At 47.2% G+C, this 19,025-nt stretch overlaps 1 protein-coding gene across 5 annotated transcripts in view; it reads left to right on the forward strand.

Annotated features, from left to right (window-relative positions):
• The window catches only part of PDE9A (phosphodiesterase 9A), a 93,099-nt gene that overhangs the window by 41,454 nt on the left and 32,620 nt on the right, over positions 1–19,025 (forward strand). The window contains exon 1 of one of the 5 annotated variants that reach the window (XM_045774153.2): positions 3,024–3,058. The exons of 3 other annotated variants lie outside the window; for them this stretch is intronic. The gene's annotated coding sequence lies outside the window, so the exon portion shown is untranslated. Of the gene's footprint in view, positions 1–3,023; positions 3,059–11,180; positions 11,621–19,025 lie in introns of those variants that run through there. One more of the 5 variants, XM_087861830.1, reaches the window with a different exon arrangement.

Here is a 19,025-nt window from a genome sequence, read left to right on the forward strand (position 1 = left end):
GGGTATGAAGCTCTGCTGGGCGCTCTTCTGTGTCACAGATCATTTCTCTTTTGACCCAAGGCTGCCTCACCTCGTGGTCCTTTCACTGGGAGGCCCCGTGGAGGCTCTCGTTTCTGTCTCCCTGGGCAGAGATCATGGGTGACTCTAGGCCTTCCTGCTTCCAACAGCTTCATTGTCCTTGAAGGACAGAAAATGAAAGTGAGCCAGAAAGACACATCAGGAGCCATCCCGGAGCAGAGGTGACAGGTGGCTGAACAGGAGTGATGGGGTGCTTGGCTGCACCTTGAACGCTGCCCAGAATTCCAGTGGGCCACAGCAGCCCCATCCACGGCGCACCTGCCTGTCCTGTTCCCACAGCTTTAGTGCTGGTCCTTATATCTCGAGACTCGGGGAGGCCAGGCCAGAAGTGGATCTGGCCACGTGTGCTTGTCTGCTCGGGTCTCTTAGAGAAACCGAGCCCCCCAGACTGGCTCCCCACAGTTTATGAAACAGGAGTCACGGTTCATGCCCAGGACTCGCCCTGGCTGACCTGTGCTTTGGTACAGTCTCAACACCACGGAACGCTGCAGGTGAAGGGGCTTCCGTGCAGTGAGCTGTGCCACCGGGGGGGACCGGGGGTAGAGAAGGCCATTACAGTCCACACACAGGCGTTCTCACCGTGAAATACACGCCGGATGGTGAAGACTCGGCATACGTGAAAGAATATGAAATACTACGCTTATCAGTTTCAGATTGATGTCATGTCTTCTTGGTGACATGTAAGTCACAAACATAAAATGCGCCATTTTAAGGCGACGGTTCCGTGGTTTTTAGTAACAGTCACCGTATTGTGCAAAAACCACCACCCTCTAACTCCAGAGCATTTCCGTCACCCCCAGAAATCCCGTACCTGTTGTTGGCATGCACTCCCCTTGCCTTCACGCCCTGGTCCCTGGCAACCACTGTTGCTATGGAGATGCCCGTCTGGATGTCTCCTGTGATGGACGACATGGCCTTGCACGTCTGGCCTCTTCCCCCGAGAGCACAGCGTTTACGGGGCTGCTGGGGTAGCGGCCTGTGTCAGCGCCCCGTTCCTGCCCATGGCCGAGCCGTGCTCTCTGTGAGCACACACCCGCTGACGGCATTTGGGTTGCTTCCCCTCTGGGCCGCTGTGAGCGATGCCGCAGTGACCGTGGATGCACACGTTTTCGTGTGATACATGTTGAAATGAAGTATTTTGAGATCTACTGGGTCAAATAAAATATTAAAAATTTTTCAAAGTCCGGCCCATGCTCAGCAGCGCAGATCAGAGGCTGCTGGTGCCACCAAGCTCCTCCTCCCCCACTGCCTGCCGACCTCCCCGGCGCCAGGCCACCAGAGGTGTCGAGGGCTCACCTCCCAGGAATAGTCCCCCCAAGAGAGAGGGAGGCAAGAGACAAATGCACGGTGTCCTTGTGGGTGCTGGGCAGGTCTCTGAGGTCACCAACATGACAGGGTTGCTCAGGGGCCCCCCGCGATGAGCTGCAGATGCCCCCCCCCCGCCCCACTGCGACAGCCCCGCAATGACCCACCCTCTGCAGGCTCTCTTCCCTTCTCCCCTCAGTCCGGCACACGCTCCAGGGTTTCCCAGGGTCACTGCTGCACGCAGCTCCCTGTCTGTGGGAGAGCTGCCCCCGGTCACTTGTCAGTTGGGTGACATGGCCTTGGGACAGCTTCCCACCACACCGCACTTCAGTTTCCCTGCAGAACCGGGAAGTGGAAAACATAGCCCGCAGGTTCTTACAAAGACAAATGACGCAATTTGCGCAAAATGCTTAGCCCAGCGCCTGTCCCTTGGTAAACCGTAGCTGTCACTAGTAATGACCCAGAGCGCGGCTTTGAGTGGCTGGTGTCGCACTTCCCTGGCACGGCTGACAGCTAACAGGACAGGAACGCCCCGAAGGTCTAAAACCACACGGGGTGCTGGCTGTTGTCACTTGCCAGGCAAGTGCGCGCTTAGAACGCGAGCACAAAGGCGTTGCTCCTGAGAGATAACAACGCTCCGTGGTAATCGTTTCTAGTCTCAGCGCGGCTTCACTGCGAAGACTTCACAGCCGCCTCAGTCACCCTGACTTGCATGATGTTTGAAACAGAAGGGATGCAGTGTGGCCGTTAGAACGAACCCTTCTCCTGGGCTGCCCCCGAGGGGCTTACCCCATTCCCGCCCTCTTGTCTTTACGGGATCGCGCGTCCCGCTCCCTTCGGGGTGGTCCCGCCAACGGGGGCCACAGCACCCAGCAGACGCGTGGCGGGCACACAGCTGTCTGAGGCCTTGGGACTCTGTGTCCTGACCACAGAATTTGATGACACGGAAATGATGGCACCTGAACATCACAGCGAGGACCTCGGGGGGCAGCCGCTTGGGCTGCCGTCTGCCTCTGGGCACCTGGGAGGGCCTGACGGAGCCACACACACCCACGACCCACGTGGCCGCGGGGACCTGCGCAGACCCGAAGCCCACAGTTTGATGAAAGCTCCCATGCATGTAACCACCACCCCATGGAGTTGAAGAGTGTCTTGTCACCCTGAAAAATCCCCCGGCCCTCCTTCCAAGTCCGTCCACACAGGCCCTAAGAAGCCACTGCTCTGACTTGCACAAGCAGGGACCCCCTCGCCCTGTCCTGGGTCTTCCCGCGAGCACAGTCGTCCCGTGTCCGGATTCCGTCAGCAGCATGCATTTAAGACACAGGCAGGTCACTTGTTCACGTCTGTGTCGCTGAGAATTCCCTCTTACGAGCGCTCCGTTGCTGGCTCACTGCCCGCCCTGTTGAGCGACCTTGGGTCGTCTCCAGCGTAAGCCGCTGTAAACATCGTACGGATCTTCCCATGGCCGGATCTGTCGGTTATCTTGGGTCATAACCCAGGAGTGATGTCACTGGTCCGTATGATAAATGCATGCTTGACTGTAAGAATCTGCCCGGCTGTTTTCCCGAGTGGCTGTGCCGCTTTCCCCTCCTCCCGGCCGTGTGGGAGTGACCGGGTGCTGCACACACGGCCCCACCTGACGCTCCCAGGTTTTTAAATTTGGGACATCAAGTAGGTAGGTCTTGCCTTAGGGTCTTATTTTATCTATATTTCCTTATGGTCTTAATTTCTATTTCTCAGATGATGTAATGATTGTTGATGTTTTTATGTGCTTATTGGAATCTGAATATCTTAATGTGTGAAGTGTCTGTTGTATGTGTTTTGCTTATTTTGTAAATGGGCTTGTGTGTGTGTGTGTTTTATCACCGGTTGTAGGAAATTCCATACATTCTGGATATAATTCATCTGCCAGACAGATGTATAGCAAATACTTTTTTCCATTTCGTGGCTTAACTTGTTCATTTTCTTAATGAGGGCATTTGATGAGCAGAAGTTCTTAACTTAATAAAGTCTAAATTAACAAGTTATTCTTTTATGTATTGTATTTTCTGTGTCTTCTCTTTACCTACGCCAGGTAGAACGATAAGATACATTTTCAGAAGATTTAGAGTTATAGCTATTATATTTTAGTCTACAGTCCAATTTAAATTAATTTGTGTGTGGTGTGAGATAGGGGTTGACCATCATTTTTTCTATACATGTATCTGGTTGTTAGAACAGCACTTGTTAAAAAGACTTCCCTTGTTCTATCGAACCATGTAGATGCCTTTCTTGAAAACTATTTGTCTACGTGTGGGCCTCCTTGTGGTGTTTCTGTTCTGTTTCATCGACCTGTGTGCCTGTCTAGACACCGGTAATACACTGGCTTAATTGCCAGGGCTTAGAATCAGGAAGTTTTTCATATTTGTGCCTCCTCTCCAGTTGTTTTCACTCTACGGGTCTTTTTCTTTTCCCTATAAATACCAGAACTCAGAATCAACATGTCCATTTCTCTCTAAAAAGCCCGATGAGGGGCTCGATCCCAGGACCCCAGGATCACGCCCTGAGCCAAAGGCAGACACTTAACGACTGAGCCACGCAGGCGCCCCTGGGAACACTAACATCTTAACTACATTGAGCCTCCCAGCGCATGAAGGTGATACAGCCCTTCCCTTACTCAGGTCTTCCTTAACTTCTCTCAGTAAGGTTTTACAGCTTTCAAGATAAAGGTCCTGCATATCTTTTGTTAAATTTATTCCTTGGCATTTTCTGTTTTCTGGTGTTATCGTCAAGGGGATCTGAATTTAATTCTCCATTTGTCTGCTGCTAGTTTGTAAAAATACAGCAGATTTTTGTTTACTGATAGTCTTTTCTGACATTGCTTAATTCGTTTGTTAGTTCGGGCAGTTATTTTCTAGATTCCTAGAATTTCCCGGAGAGACAGTAGTATCTTCTGATAATAAAGACACTTCTACTTCTAGCATTCCAGTCTCTTTGGTTTTTCTCTCTTTCGCTTGTCTTGTAGCCCTGGTTGAAACCCCAATACCGTTAAGTAAAGTGAGAGCAGGCACCTGACCTCATCCCAGGCTCAGGAAGATGTGTTCTCTCTTGCTGCCCATGTGACGTGAGCCACAGATGGGTTGTACGTGCCCCTTATCAGGTCGAGGGAGTCTTCTTCCCCTAGCTTGCCCAACATCTTTTTTGCAAATGTTCTTTGACAAAATTCTTTGTTGAATTGCACCAGGTGTTTTTCTGCATCTGTTGAGATGGGTTGACCCAATCTCTTTTATTCCTGGGTTTCTAGTGGTTTTATCATAAACGGCTGTTGGATTTGGTCACATGCTCTTTCTTCAGCTACAGGGATGATCATATGATTTTTCTCCTTTATTCTGTTCCAACGGTGAGTTATGTTGACTGATATCTAAATGTTACAACAGCTTTGATTTTCCAAGATAACCCCACTTGTATTCCTAGAAAAATACTTAGGAATGAGTTTTCAAAAGGGTACACAGGACCTCTACCCTGATGTAAGATGTATTCTCTTTCATATATTGCTAAATTTGGTTTCCTAATCATATTGGGAATTTTTAAGAATTTTTCTGTCAATGTTCAAGTGGGATATTGGTTTGTAACCTTTCTCTTGTAATGTCTTTGGTATGCTTGTGTGCTGAGGTGATGGGGGCCTTATAAGACATGTTGAGAGGTTTGCTTTCTTCTCTCCATTTTCTGAAGGATTGTATGTGATTTTGGTATTATTTCTTCCTCTGTCCATCTATATGTAACGTACTGGTTGACATGGCCAAAGTTAGGTTTATCATGTTGTCATTCGTCTTATACTGATCTTGGGCGTCGTTTCCTGTCCCTGCTCTTCTGCCTGCTCTTGGGTTAGCTGGACTGGTCGTTGCATCCCATTTCATTCCTTCTATTGGCTCTGTAGCCAATACTATCCTTTTTAACATTATATTAAGTTGATTGTTCTAAGTATTACACTATACACCCTTAGCTTTTTCCATTATACTTTATTTACTTATTTTTTATTTTTTAAAGATTTTATTGATTGATTTGAGAGAGAGAGAGAGCACGAGCAGAGGAGCAGGCAGAAGGAGAAGCTGGCTCTCCCACTGAGCAGGGATCCTGACACGGGACTTGATCCCAGGACCCTGAGATCATGACTTGAGCCAAAGGCAGACGCTTCACCGACTGAGCCTTCCAGGCACCCCTAGACTTTATTTTTTAGAGCAATTTTAGATTCACAGCAAAACTGAGTGAAAGGTACAGAGAGTTCCCACGTATTCCCTCCCTACCCACTCACTTAGCCTCTCCCAGCACCGACACCCTGCCTTAGAATTATACATCTGTTACAGCCAAGGAGCCAACAGTGACATGTCATTAGCAGCCAAAGTCCAAAGTTTCCATCGGGGTTCACTCTTGGTGCTGTACATGGCATGGTTTTGATGGCGCATGACATGTGCTGCCATTACCGTACCATGTCATTCTTCTGCCTTAAAAATCCCCTGTGCTCGGGGCGCCTGGGTGGCGCAGTCGTTAAGCGTCCGCCTTCGGCTCAGGGCGTGATCCCGGCGTTCCGGGATCGAGTCCCACATCGGGCTCCTCCGCTGGGAGCCTGCTTCTTCCTCTCCCACTCCCCTGCTTGTGTTCCCTCTCTCACTGGCTGTCTCTCTGTCACATAAATAAATAAAATCTTAAAAAAAAAAAAAATCCCCTGTGCTCCCCTTGTTCCTTCATCCCTCCCCTCGAACTCTTGGCAACCGCTGATCTTACTATCTCCATAGTTCTGCCTTTTCTAGAATGTCCATAGCACGCAGCCTTTTCAGACTGGCTTCTTTCACTTGGTGAGATGCATATAAGGTACTTCTATGTCTTTTCATGGCTCGAGAGCTCGCTTCTTGTTGGTGCTGAATACTGTTTCATCGTACGGATGCTCTATGATTTATCCATTTATGGTCATGTTGCCTCAAAGTTCTGACAGTTATGAACAGAGGGGCTATAAATATTTGTGTGAAGGTTTTCTGTGGAAATAAGTGTGCAAGTCCTTTGGGTAAACTCCCAGGAGCGTACCTGCTGGATCGTCTGGTAAGAGTACATTTGCCTTCGTGACCACCAAACTGTCTTCCAGAGTGCCTGCACCCTCTTAATGCCCACCAGCAGGGAACCGGACCTCCTGTGGCTGCACACCCCTGTCTAGCACTCGGTGTTGTCAGTGTCCCCGGTTTTCACCATTCCAACAGGGGTCTGGTGGCCTCTCATTGTTACTTGAGTTAGCAGTTCCCTAACATAGGATGTTGAGTATCTTTTCATATGTTTATTGGCCATCTGTGTATTTTCTTTTCTTGAAGTGTCTTTTCAGATCTTTTGCCTATTTTTAAATCATCCTTAACTTCTTAGTCTATTTAGAATTAATGTCGTACTATTTCACATAAAGAGTAAGAACTCTGCACCCGTATACTTCCTCCCCCACAACATGTGCCATATATTGTACATCTATGCTATAGACATCCCTCCAAAATTCCTATGTTGAAACCCCCAATGTGATGGTATTAGGAGGTGGGGCCTCTGGGTGGTGATTAGGTCATGAGTGCAGAACCCTCATAAGCGGGATTAGCATCCTTAGAAAAGGGAACCCAGAGAGCGCCCTCGCCCCTTCTGCCACCTGAGGACACAGTGAGGAGACAGCTGTCCATGAACCAGGAAGCTGGCCCTCCCCAAACACCCAATCTGCTAGCGCCTTGATCTGGGACTTGCAGCTTCCAGAGCTGTGAGAAATAAATTAACACCAGTCTGTGGCATTCCAGAGCAGACCGCACAGACCCAGCCAATCTACACGGAAACTCCATAATACAATATTACCATTTTTGCTTTAAACAGCCAGTTGTCTTTTCAAGAAATTATGAAAAGAAATTTAAAGATATTTTTTTAAAAGCATTTATTTAAGTGATCTCTGTGCTCCACGTAGGTCTCAAACTCACAACCCCAAGATCAAGAGTCACATATGCCTCCAGCTGAGCCAGCCGGTCTCCCCTAAAGAGAAATGGTTACAGTCACCTGCGTATGTGTCATTCCCGGTGCTTTTGTGGACTCCTGTAGATTCCAACTTGTAACTGCTGTTACATCCCTTCAGCCGGAATACTTTCTTTCTTCTTTTACCATTTCTTGCAGTGCAGAACTGCTCATGACTAATTCAGCTTTTGCTTATCCAAACATGTTTTTATTTTGCCTTCGTGTTGAAAGATGGTTTCTCAGGGTATAGAATTCTGCATTTGTGGTTTGGTTTTGTTTTTGTATTTTGAAAGAAGTTTAAAGATGTTGAATCATTTTTTTTTTCTGCCTTCATCATGTCTGATGAGAAAGCAGCCTTTACTTTATCATTATTCCCCTGCAAAGATCGTGCCTTCTTTTTTCTTTCTGGCTGCTTTCAAGGTGCTTTTCCTTTGTCTTTGGGTTGCAGCAGTGTGATTACGATGTACGTGGCTCTAGTATTCTTTTGAATGTTTGTCCTACTGTGTATTTATTGAGTTTCTGTGGTCTAGAAACTCCTGTTTTGACCAAATTTGGGAAATTTTCAGCTTTATTGCTTTAGATGTATTTTATGCATTTATCTCACTTTATGCATTCTATCTCACTTTTCTTTCTGAGATTTCTTTTTTTCCATATTATTTTAAGCTTAGTATAAGCTTTTATATTTTTAATTTAAATTCAATTAACTAACATAAAGTGAATTATTAGTTTCAGAGGTAGAGTTCAGTGATTCATCAGTCTTTTTTTTTTTTGAAGATTTTATTTATTTATCTATCTATCTATTTATTTATTTATCAGAGAGAGAGCACAAGTAAGGAGAGTGGCAGGCAGAGGGAGAAGCAGGCTCTCCACTGAGCAGGGAGCATGATGCTGGACTCGATCCCAGCACCCTGGGATCACGACCTGAGCTGAAGGCAGATGTTTAACAGACTGAGCCACCCTGGCGTCCCTCCTCAGTCTTATAAAAACCCAGTGCTCATTACATCACGTGCCCTCCTTAATGTCTATCACCCAGCTACCGCATCTTCCCACCGCTCCTTCTGAGATTCTAACACATGTATGTTAGAAGTTTGCTATTGTCCCTCGAGTGCTTGGCTCTGTTATTTTTTCAATCTCTTTTCTTTCTGTTCCACAGATTGCATGGCTTCTGTTGATCTATCCTCAATTTTCCTGACTCTTCTGCTTACTCAAAACTGCTATAAGCCCATCCATGAATGTTTTGAGATATACTTTTCCATTCTTCAATTTTTGATTCTTATTCATAGATTTCTGTCTTTGATCCTCCACCTGTTTACTCCTTACTAACATGCTTTTCTTTAGGTCCTTGGACATAGTTACGATTGCTTCACAAAAGGTGTGGTCTGCTAATCTCGGCATCTGAGTCATCTAGGATTTCTGTTGGGTGATATTTTTTCTTGACCGCGTGTCACATTTTCCTGTTTCTCTGCATCGCTTTTTCAGTGTAGACTTAGGTATGAATACTACATCGCACAGATTCTGGATTGTGTTCCCTTCCTCTGAGGAGCACTGATTTTTTTTGTTCTAGCTGGCAGTTAAATTACTGAATGATCACTCTGAACTTGTGGAGGCCTGGTTTTATGCTTTGTTAGGGTCCATCTCTAAGTGTGGCCCCTTTGGGGCCTCAACAGGAAGCCTGAGGTGTTTGTCAAAGCCCTCTAAGTTACCTGGACTCAGACTCCAAGCTTTGTCCCATGTGTCTGCTAAGCTCTATCGTCCTCCTAGGCCCGCATGCGTCACTGAGAGACGGATTAGGGGAGGAATAGGAGAGTTTTTACAGAACTTCCTCCTCTGGGAATCCCCCCTTCCATTTCCACCCTCTCTGACAACCCCAGACCCTGCCCTCTGAACCCTCAACCCAGTGAGCCTGCAGCTTTCTGCCCGAGTTCTTGCCACCTCGCATTGTAAGCTCACTCCGCAACAGCACATAGAACTCGTCTTCCTTTCTTCTCCAGCAGCAGAGCCTCATGGATGAACCACAGTTTTCCAACTAGGCCCCCATCGGTGCATATTAATGTTGCTCCCCATCTCTGGTTATTACAAATGATCAGCCAGCCATTTTTTGTGCCTCTTGCTACCGTCTCTGCAGCCGTGTGCAACATGCTAATGTCCAGAGATGGAGTAAAACCTTTAGTTTGCAAAAAGCCCCCATCTTTAATAGATTTTGCACAAGTCCTGTCCTTTATGCCATAATTGATTTGTTTGTTGGATCAGAGTTTATCCTGGCAGAATTCTTCCAGAAACTAGTTTTATTGCATCACCGGGACACACGCACATAGTGGACAGAGTCCCACCCACGTGTACAATCCACTGCTGGGTGCCCCATTCAAATCCGTCGGGGGCACCCTCTCCCTCACAAGTACACCGCACCTCATCGACCGAGGGAGGAGGGATGTGTGCAGAAGACCCTTCCCCCACGGGAAAGTGCCACACTGTCTGGTCTTTGCAGCCCTGAGTGGGAACATGACTGGGAGAGAGGGCAGGATGAGTCTGGCCGTGTCGTGACTCAGCCTTCTCTCGATATCACACAGCCACATCAGGTCACTAGGAGGGTTAAATGGCCCGTATGTACAAACCGCTTAGAACGGTGCCTGGAACACAGTAAGAGCTCGGTAAAGATTGTTATGGTTGTTGCAATCTATAAAACAATAAAGGAAAATTGCACTGCTAGCCATCCCGGAGGCAACTCCCCTTACAGGCATTTGTCTTGCAAAACAAGCCTCAGGGGAAAGGCAGGGGGAGAAATTGTATCCAGACACCTGGGATCAAATTAAACTATGCAGAATAGGAAATCCCCTTCTCCAGAACCGAAAGGGGGAAAACTGCACCCTAGTCCTGCCTCTGAGGTGCCGTGAGTCCGTGATGATCCCGCACGGCGCCCAGCTAGACAGCTGAAAGATGCGCTCCAGAATTTCAGATGTGGTCATTAGGGTGCTTTGGTCCACCTTGTTTTCTCTGTTACACCCGAAGGCTAAGAGGAGGCAAGAGCATTAGTCAAGGTCACTGACAGTCAGAGGGAAGTGTCCCTTTGGCTGCTGATAAACATGAGTGATTTTTCGGTAAGACAGGTCCTGGAAAGGGCATCTGTGCCTTTAAGAAGCAAGGTGAGGCCACTGTTAATCATATAACTTTATTGTGCTCCTGGCTTATAAGGGAAACATCCTCGTTCTGCACGTCTGTTTTATGACATCCATAAACACTGAATTGCCAGGGACCGTGCCCTGAGCCAGAATGTCCTCTACCGCCTAGAGGGCCTGAGAGAGCAAAAGTGGGACAGAGGTGAGTCCACCCCTCCTGCTTCCCTGGAGAAGGGTGGTGACACCCCGAGAAGGAGGGAAGGGGCAGGGAGCAGACAGGGAGTCCCCGTCCCCATCCCCCTAGGCAGAGCCCTGGACAAGAGCCGTAATACATAAATGTGGCCGGGGGGGGGGGTGTCTCTGGCGCCTGGTAATGTGGATTATTTTCCCTAATGCAAAGTAAGACACCCCTCTCTGACGTGAGAGCTGTGTTTGTTTTGTAAATGCTTGGGGAGAATGTCTGTCGAGCACATGTTTCTGGAAGGATGCTCAGTATCTCACTCCACTGCTTCCGGACGAGGCAGGGGAAACCCCGCTCGCTCAGGGCCGCCCGTCCACAGCTGGAGCTCAGCCGTGGTGTTGCGCAACACGGGCCCACGCATCAGAAGGGTGGGCCTGCCGTGAACCCCCGGGCGATGCACGCGTGCCCAGGAGGGTCAGGTGCCTGGGCTAAAGTCCCCATGCCACCTGCCCTGCATGTGCAGGCTTGGGGCCAGCGAAGGACTAGGGCCTGTCTGTATTCATTTTGCTCAGGGGGAGAAGGGTACGTGCCCCGACCAGCTCAGGTGTGCGGGGGACAAAAGCACAGCTGTCCCTGTTACCGCGCTGCTCAGCACCCGATGAGGAGAGATGCCCGTCAGCGGGCCCGCCAATCAAGTTAGTGCATCATGTAAACTACGCTTTAGAGGAGAATTTATAGGTCAGGCTGTCCTATCAATCAGTTAAACCAGATTTCCATGTGGGGAAGACTTGGGATTTGTCTGAAGCAAGTAAACAATTCCTGGAAGGGCTGGGAGAGGCGGAGGCAGGTTCCTTGGACGGTCTGCAGAGGCCCGAGGTGTAGCCGGCAGCAGCCTCTAGGAAGCGGCAGGTGCGGGGCTCCCCCGATCCCTTGGGCAAGCAGCTAGGTAAATGCTTCGGGGGAGGGTGCCCGTCCTGCCGCCCCCCTCCTCCATCCTGCCCCTGAGCCCCAGGAGTCCCCTTGGCTCCATCCCCTCGAGGATGCATCCATGGCCCGATGCCGGACTGATTTGGCGGTGTCCTAACAGCTGGACCCAGCCTCCGCCAAACTCTGCGATTGCCCTGGAACTAAAGGAACCTCGGCTGTGTGAGAGACTCCGCCAGCAGCAGCATCCATCCGCCGGTGCCCGCCCCCCGAGAAGCCAGGGACAAGCGCCCCCAGTGCCCCAGCGTCGGCCAGTCCAGGGGTAAGAGGCGGATGGCGAGCTCGCTGAGGCCTCCGTCCTTAGGCTGGTCATTTGGACGGCCCGATCTGTTGCCCGCACTGGAGCCATGGGTGCTGAGGACTGAGTCCCAGTGAGCTTGGAGCATCGCCCTTGAGTCCCCCACCGTGCCGGGATGTGGGGACACTTCCAGACAGTCTGGCCACCGCTCGGCTGGGACAGGTTTCTCTGGAGAGCATGCGGGGTGCCCGTGGACATCAGCTGGCTCCCCTCCACCTCCAGCTTGTGGGGCAGCAGTGTTCATGCTGACTTCCCGTGCCCTCGGAGCCTGCGTTCCACCCTCCCCATCCCCCAACCCCAAAGAGCTGAGTATCCAGTGCTGAGCCGCCAGTGGGCTCATCTCAGCTGCTTGTTCTTAAAGCGACGAAGAAATTCTCAAAGCAAGACATCTGAATACGCGGTAGTTTGTAAAATGCAGTCATGCTGTGCAGTGTTCAGGAGACAGCGATGGGTCTCCTACGTTAGGTCGGATTTTTCTGGTAGGGTGTGCCAGGAAGACTAACATATGTGATTGGAAACTGCTCGTGGCGCCACATCCAGGGCTTTAGGGCCGGAAGGTTCCAGAGACGCGGAGTACAGACCACATTCAGCTCGGTGCAGGCAGGACGTGCCCGGGAGCCCAGCCTGTGCACTGGGGGCCGGCACTCCCCAGGACAGGCACGGGAGGAGAAAAGGGTGTCCCAGAGGACCTGTGGCTGTCCGGGCCAGCAGCAGCCGTGGCTAACACAGGCCGCGCTCACACACATGAAATCACAATTCATTTTCAGTTCTGAAATCCGCTGGGAGGAAATGGTCACGGGCGGCAGGAATTCCAGTGAGCCAGGCTGGGGAGGGGGAGGCAACCATTTCCTGATCAGGGCTCTGTTTGTGGATGTGTGGGTGTGGTTGGCCTTTGTGCACACAGGCGTTTTTGCTTCTGTCCCCATGCTAAAGAATGCAGGTTGTGTCGTGTCTGAAGCACTCAGGAGCCACAGTGCTGTCCCGGGTGCTGTTCCTGGTAGGGCGTCGGTGCGGGCGCCGTGACCCAGGTGACAGGCTGACGGTGCCCAGGGGCTGTTCTCACGGGGAGCTCAGCCTCTCACCTGGGCCCTTTCTGGGAACCGTGGGCGTGTTGGCTGGAGTTGGGCTGAGGCGTAGCCGTCACATGGACCAGAACACGAATGTCCACTCTGTGGACTGAGCCGGGGGCAGAGAAGGTACAGGACAAAGGGAGAAAAGCATTACTACTGCGTGGGCTGGAAATTAAACGTAGGCGTTAAAATGCTGAGGCGCTCAAAGGCTCCCACCTCAAGAGTCCAAAGGAAAAAGGAAAATTGCTCCTTAACTTTTTGAATCCATCCTATCTATAAAATTTTTTATTAAGCTTTTTCTTTTAAAATCATTACAGAATAGTACACAGTTGCAAGAAAAAATACAGCGAGAGCCCACGTGCCCCTTACCCCTTTCCCCCGTGGCTACATCTTTCCCAAGGTGGTAAGAAGCCACAGCCGGGCTGTGGACATCGAGCGCTTGGTCCCCACGGGGAGTCTTCCCTCCGTAACCCTGACCATCACTGGGTTCTCCATTTCTGTCATTTTGCCACTTCAGGAGCGTTCTACCAATGTGGCCATGCAGCAGGTACCTTGAGACTGGCTTCTTCCACGCGGCGTGAGTCTCACTCACTAGCTCAGGGCTTTCTGCAAGCGAGTAGTGTCTCCCGCTGTGGACTGAACACAGTTTGTGCAGCCAGGCTCCCATCGAGGGGCTTCTGAGTTGTTCCCAGTTTGGGGCTTTCCCAAATCAAGCTGCTCCGAGCACCCTGTGCGGGTCTTCCTCTCCCTGCCTGGGGTCAGCTGCTAAGCCTACATTCCCACCAGCGAGGTGTGGGTAGACCAGTGTCTCCACATCGTTACCAGTTTTTGGGGTTGTCACCATTTTTGGTTTTTTTTATGTTAGCCTTGCCGACAAGTGCGCCGTGATTGTTCACTGCGGTGTTAGTTTGCATTTCCTAATGGCCCGGGGTGCTCAGCAACTCTCCATGCACTTAATCGCTCTCTGCACGTTTTCTTCCAAAAAAAGTGTCTGCTGGCGTCTCTTGCCTGTTTGCAAATGAGGTTGTTTCGTTTTTTACAGCTGAGGGTTTTGGGGGGCCTTGTTATCTGCGGAGTTCATTTTACAGAGATTACTGTTGTTGAGTTTGGACGGCTCTTTCCATGTCCTGTGTTCAAGTCTCCGTCGGATGCGGTTTGCAAGCATCTCCTCCCAGACTGTAGCTTGTCCTCTCGTCCTCCCACCAGTCTTTCTCAGAGACAGAGCTTTACGTCCAATGAAATTCAATTCATCCATTTTCCCTTTTATGGACTGTGTTTGTGATGTCGAAGCTAAGAGCTCCGCCTAGTCCAGGAACCTGGAGATTTCCTCCTGGTTTTCTTCCTAAAAGCCTTATACTTTTGTATTTTAGATCCATGGTCCATTTTGCATTAATTTTTATATAAACTGTGAGGTTAAGGTCAAGCTTCATTTTCCTGCCTGTGAATGCTCACCTGCTTCAGCACCATTTGCCGAAAAGACTATCTTTCCTGCGTGGAATTGCCTTTACACACTGGTCCGAATCACTTGGGCATATTTGTATGGGTTTAATTCTGGTTCTCTGCTCTGTTCTGTGGATATCTGTGTCCACCCTCCACTAACATCACACAGGCCTGATTATTGTAGCTGTACACAGGCTTACCTTGTTCTATTGGGCTTTGCAAATATTGCATTTTTTACAAATTGAAGGTTTGTGGTACACCTGCATCAACCAAGTCTATTGGCATTATTTTTCCAGCAGCTTTTGCTCACTGTCTCTGTGTCACATTTTGGTAATTCTTGGAATGGTTCATACTTTTTCATTATTATTCTATTTGAATTGCTGCAGTTTCATGATAAAATTTTAACAGATGAGGAGGAGTTGGTTCTTATGCATGAGCAAAGAAAGTGGTTCTTCTTTTTTAAGGTTTTATTTATTTATTTATTTGAGAGAGTGAGCAAGCATGAGCCGGGGGAAGGGTAGAGGGAAAGGGAGAAGCAGACTTGCCCCGCTGAGCAGGGAGCCCAACGATGCGGGGCTCCATCCCAGGACCCTGGGATCATGACCTGAGCTGAAGGCAGACGCTTCACGGACTGAGCCACCCAGGCGCCCCAAGAAAGTGGCTTCTTGAGATGACATCCATTCTTGGTAAAGAGGCTGTGAGGACTGTTGCAATGACAATGAAGGATTTAGAATACACATAAACTTAGTTGATAAAGCAGAGGCAGGGTTTGAGAGGATTGACTCCAGGTTTGAAAGAAGTTCTACCGTGGGCACGATGGTGCCAAACTGCATTGTGTGTTACAGAGAAATCCTTCATGAAAGGAAGAGCCCACGGACACAGCAAACTTCACCGTGGCCTTATTTTCAGAAACTGCCACAACCGCCCCAGCCTTCAGCAACCACAGTCTGATCAGTCAGCAGCCATCCACACGGAGGCAGGACCCTCCACCAGCAAAAGGATTGGAACTCACTGCAAGCTCAGAGGACAGTTAACATTTTTTAGCAATAAAGTATTTTTTTAAATTAGAGTATGTACATGTTTTAGATATCATGCTATTGCACACTTCATACCCCACAGTGTAGTATAAACACAACTTTGAACACACTGGGAAGCCAAACGATTCATTTTGACCATTTTTTTTGTGATATTTGAATTCACTGAGGTGGTCTGAACCCGCACTCACGGTATCTCCAAGGTCTGCCTGTAATAGGTCTTAAAATCGGATAGACTGATTCAACCCACTTTATCTTCTTTTTAAAAATTTTTTTAGCTATTCTAGTTCCTTTGCATTTCTATATAAAAGTTAGAATAATTGCATCTATTTCTACAAAAGTCTTGCTGGAGTTTTGATAGGAATTACGTTAAACCCGTAGAGCACTTTGGGAAGAATTGACATCTTTACTATGTGAAGTCTTCCAAACCATGAACATGGTATGTCTCTTAGTTTATTTAGATCTTTTCTTATTTCTTTCATCAGTGTTTTGTAGTTTTCAGCATACAACTTATGTGTGTGTGCTGTTATATTTATACCTAAGTTTTTAGCGCTTTTTTTTAGTGTTTGTACGGTGGTATTGTGATTTTAACTTCAGTGTCTACATGGTCATTGCTAATATATGTAAATACAATCAATTTTGTATACTTATCTTGTATCCTGTGACCCTGCTGAACCCATTTATTAGTTCTAGGAGAGTTTTTTGTAAATGCCTTGGAATTTTTGTGTAGACAATCATATCATCAGCAAACAAAGACAGTTTTATTTCTTCCTTTCTGATCTGCTTTCCTTTTCTTGCCTTGTTGCGCCGGCTAGAACTTCGAGCACGATGCTTAATGAGAATAGTGAGAGCAGACATCCTGCCTTGTCACAGTTTAAGCAAGAAGCATTCAGTCTTTCACCACGAAGTGTGACGTGAGCTCTAGGTTTTTGGTAGATGTTCTTTGTCCACTTGAAGTAGTTCTCCTCTCCTCCTGCTTTTCTGAGAGTTTCCAAAATGAACAGATGTTAAATTTTTTCAAATGTTTTTATGAATTGATATGATCATGTGTTTTTTTCTTTAGCTGTTAATATAGTAGATTACATTCATTGATTTTCAAATATCAAACCAGCCTTGCATCCCTGGAATTAATCCCACTTGATCTTGATGTTTAATCATTTTTATATTTTGCTGAATTCGAATCACTAATATTGTGTTAAGGATTTTTGCATCTGTATTCATGAGGAATAATGGTCTGTCCTTTTCTTTTTTTTTTTTTGGTTGTCTTTGTCTGGATTTGGTATCAAGTTAATACTGGCTTCATAAAATGAATTGGAAAGTGTTCCCTCCTCTTCTGTTTTCTGGAGGAAATTGATTAGAAATGTGTTCACTCTTCTTTAAATGTTTAGTCGAATTTTCCAGTGAAACCATCTGCATGTGGCAATTTCTTTTGGGGGAGCTTCAAAATGAGGAATTCAATTTCCCTAATAGTCATTCAAATGACCTGTTTCATATTGGGTGAGTGTGGTAGTTCGTGCTTTTCTAGGAATTGCTCCATTTTCCTCTAACATTTCAAATTTCTGTGTGTAGAGTTGTATGTAGTGTTCCCTTATTATCCTTCAGGGTTTGGAGTCATATCCCCCCTTCATTCCTAATACTGTGAATCTGTGTCTTCTCTGTGTGGTATTTTTGCCAATCTTGCTAGAGATCTGTCAATTTATGAATATTTTTAAATAACCAGCTCTTGGCTTCATTGGTTTTCTGCATTGTTTTACTATTTTCTTTTTCATTATTTCTGTTATTACTTCCTTCCTTTCTTCTGCTCTTGTTGTGGCTTTATTTTGCTCTTCATTTTCTAGGCTCTTGAATAATTGAGCTGAGTTTCTCCTGTCTTCCAATGTAAGCATTTAGTGCTATAAATGCTTCTCTCAGCACTGCATTAGTCATGTCTACAGCTAAGTTTGGGTGTATTCTATTTTCATTTTCATTCAGTTCAGGGTCCATTTTATTGCTTTTGAGACTTCCTCTTTGACCCATGAATTACTTAAGGGTGTATTGTTCAATTTCCAAGGTTCTCCTATGATTTTTTTGTTACTGATTTCCAGTTGGATTCTCTTATGGTCAGAGACCATACTCTACATGGTTTCAATTCTTTAAAATTTGTTGAGGTTTTCTTTGTGGTCCAGGATATGGTCTGTCTTGGTCTATGCTTCCTAGGCATCTGAGAAGAATATGTGTTCTTCTATTGTTAGGTGGAGTGGTCTATTGCTTGTTTGATGGGCTTCTTAATTTATGTCAAGCCTTCAAGATCATTAACTCTCAAAGGTTATGTAATACATTATTTCTCCCAAGGATTTCAGAAGAAGTGATCTAAAATACTGCAGAGTTCACCAAGGAAGCCTGTGAAACTTTCTCCCTGGTGGCTCTTGTCCGTGGAGTCACTGTTTCTCTTCCCTGGTATAGGTGTAGGCCTCTTTGAAGGATAGGGCCTTGGATCAGCCAGCAGCTCCACACAGGGCTCTATGAAAATTTTACTCTTACTGTTTCGAGAGATACAACAAGACCTCGTTTTTCTTCTTCTCATCCAGTCTTAGAATGCTAAAGCTATAGAGAACCTTGGGTCATCACCCATTCATTTGGCAAGTGAAGGGATGAAAGGTTTCAAGAGGCTAATTTAGACTGATTGCTTTTTAAATACTTTCATGAAATTAATATATGTTTGTTATAGAAATGTGTTAGATATAGAGAAACAAAAATAAGAACAAAGTTTATATATAATCTTACAACCAAAAAATAACAACTATCATTATTTTGGAGTGTATCTTCCCAACGTCTTCAAAAAATGAGATCACACTGTATTACTGTTTTACAATCTTTTTTTTTTTACTTTAACAACAGACGTGAACATTTTCCAAAATATTATTTCTGATAGCAGAATATATTTCCACAGGCCAAATATACCGTCATTTTTTTAATGTCTTATTTGATTGATACTTCGGCTGTTACAGTTTTCACTAGGTTAAATAACACCGTGATGAACATCTTCTATGTGCATACATGTGTTCCTTCCTAGGAATGGAGGCATTAGATCAGAATATGGGAACATTTTTTTGTTCTTGAGCCCCATCACCAAACTGGATAATTGAGATTTTTTTGTTTGTTTGGGCAGGTTTGGTTTGGTTTTCATTTGTTTTGGTTTTAGCAGAGGGCTAGGCATACAGCCAACAGAGATTACATGACTTAGGAGCAAGTCTTGTGTAGGTTCTCAGTGCTTTAGGGCGTGAACGAATGCCACCTGGAGCCAGGACGAGCTCTCTCCCTTCCCAGGAGCAGGGAGTGCTGGAAAAAACAGTGCTGTGAGCATCTGTGCCTTCCTATGAGGCCTCTGGCATGGGGCCCAGTCAGGAAACAGGAAAACTGGCAGGTTATATTCAGCCTGGGACCTGAACCTTGTAAAGCCACCACCCAGCCCAGAGTTACGTGCCAGGCAACAAAGGGACAAACTTGCTCACCCAGCCTGCTTCCTCTCTCTAGGACCTGCCATGA

The sequence above is a fragment of the Ursus americanus genome, chromosome 4 (genome assembly GCF_024610735.1).
Source record: "Ursus americanus isolate L20-20 chromosome 4, mUrsAme1.1.p, whole genome shotgun sequence".
NCBI lineage: Eukaryota > Metazoa > Chordata > Mammalia > Carnivora > Ursidae > Ursus > Ursus americanus.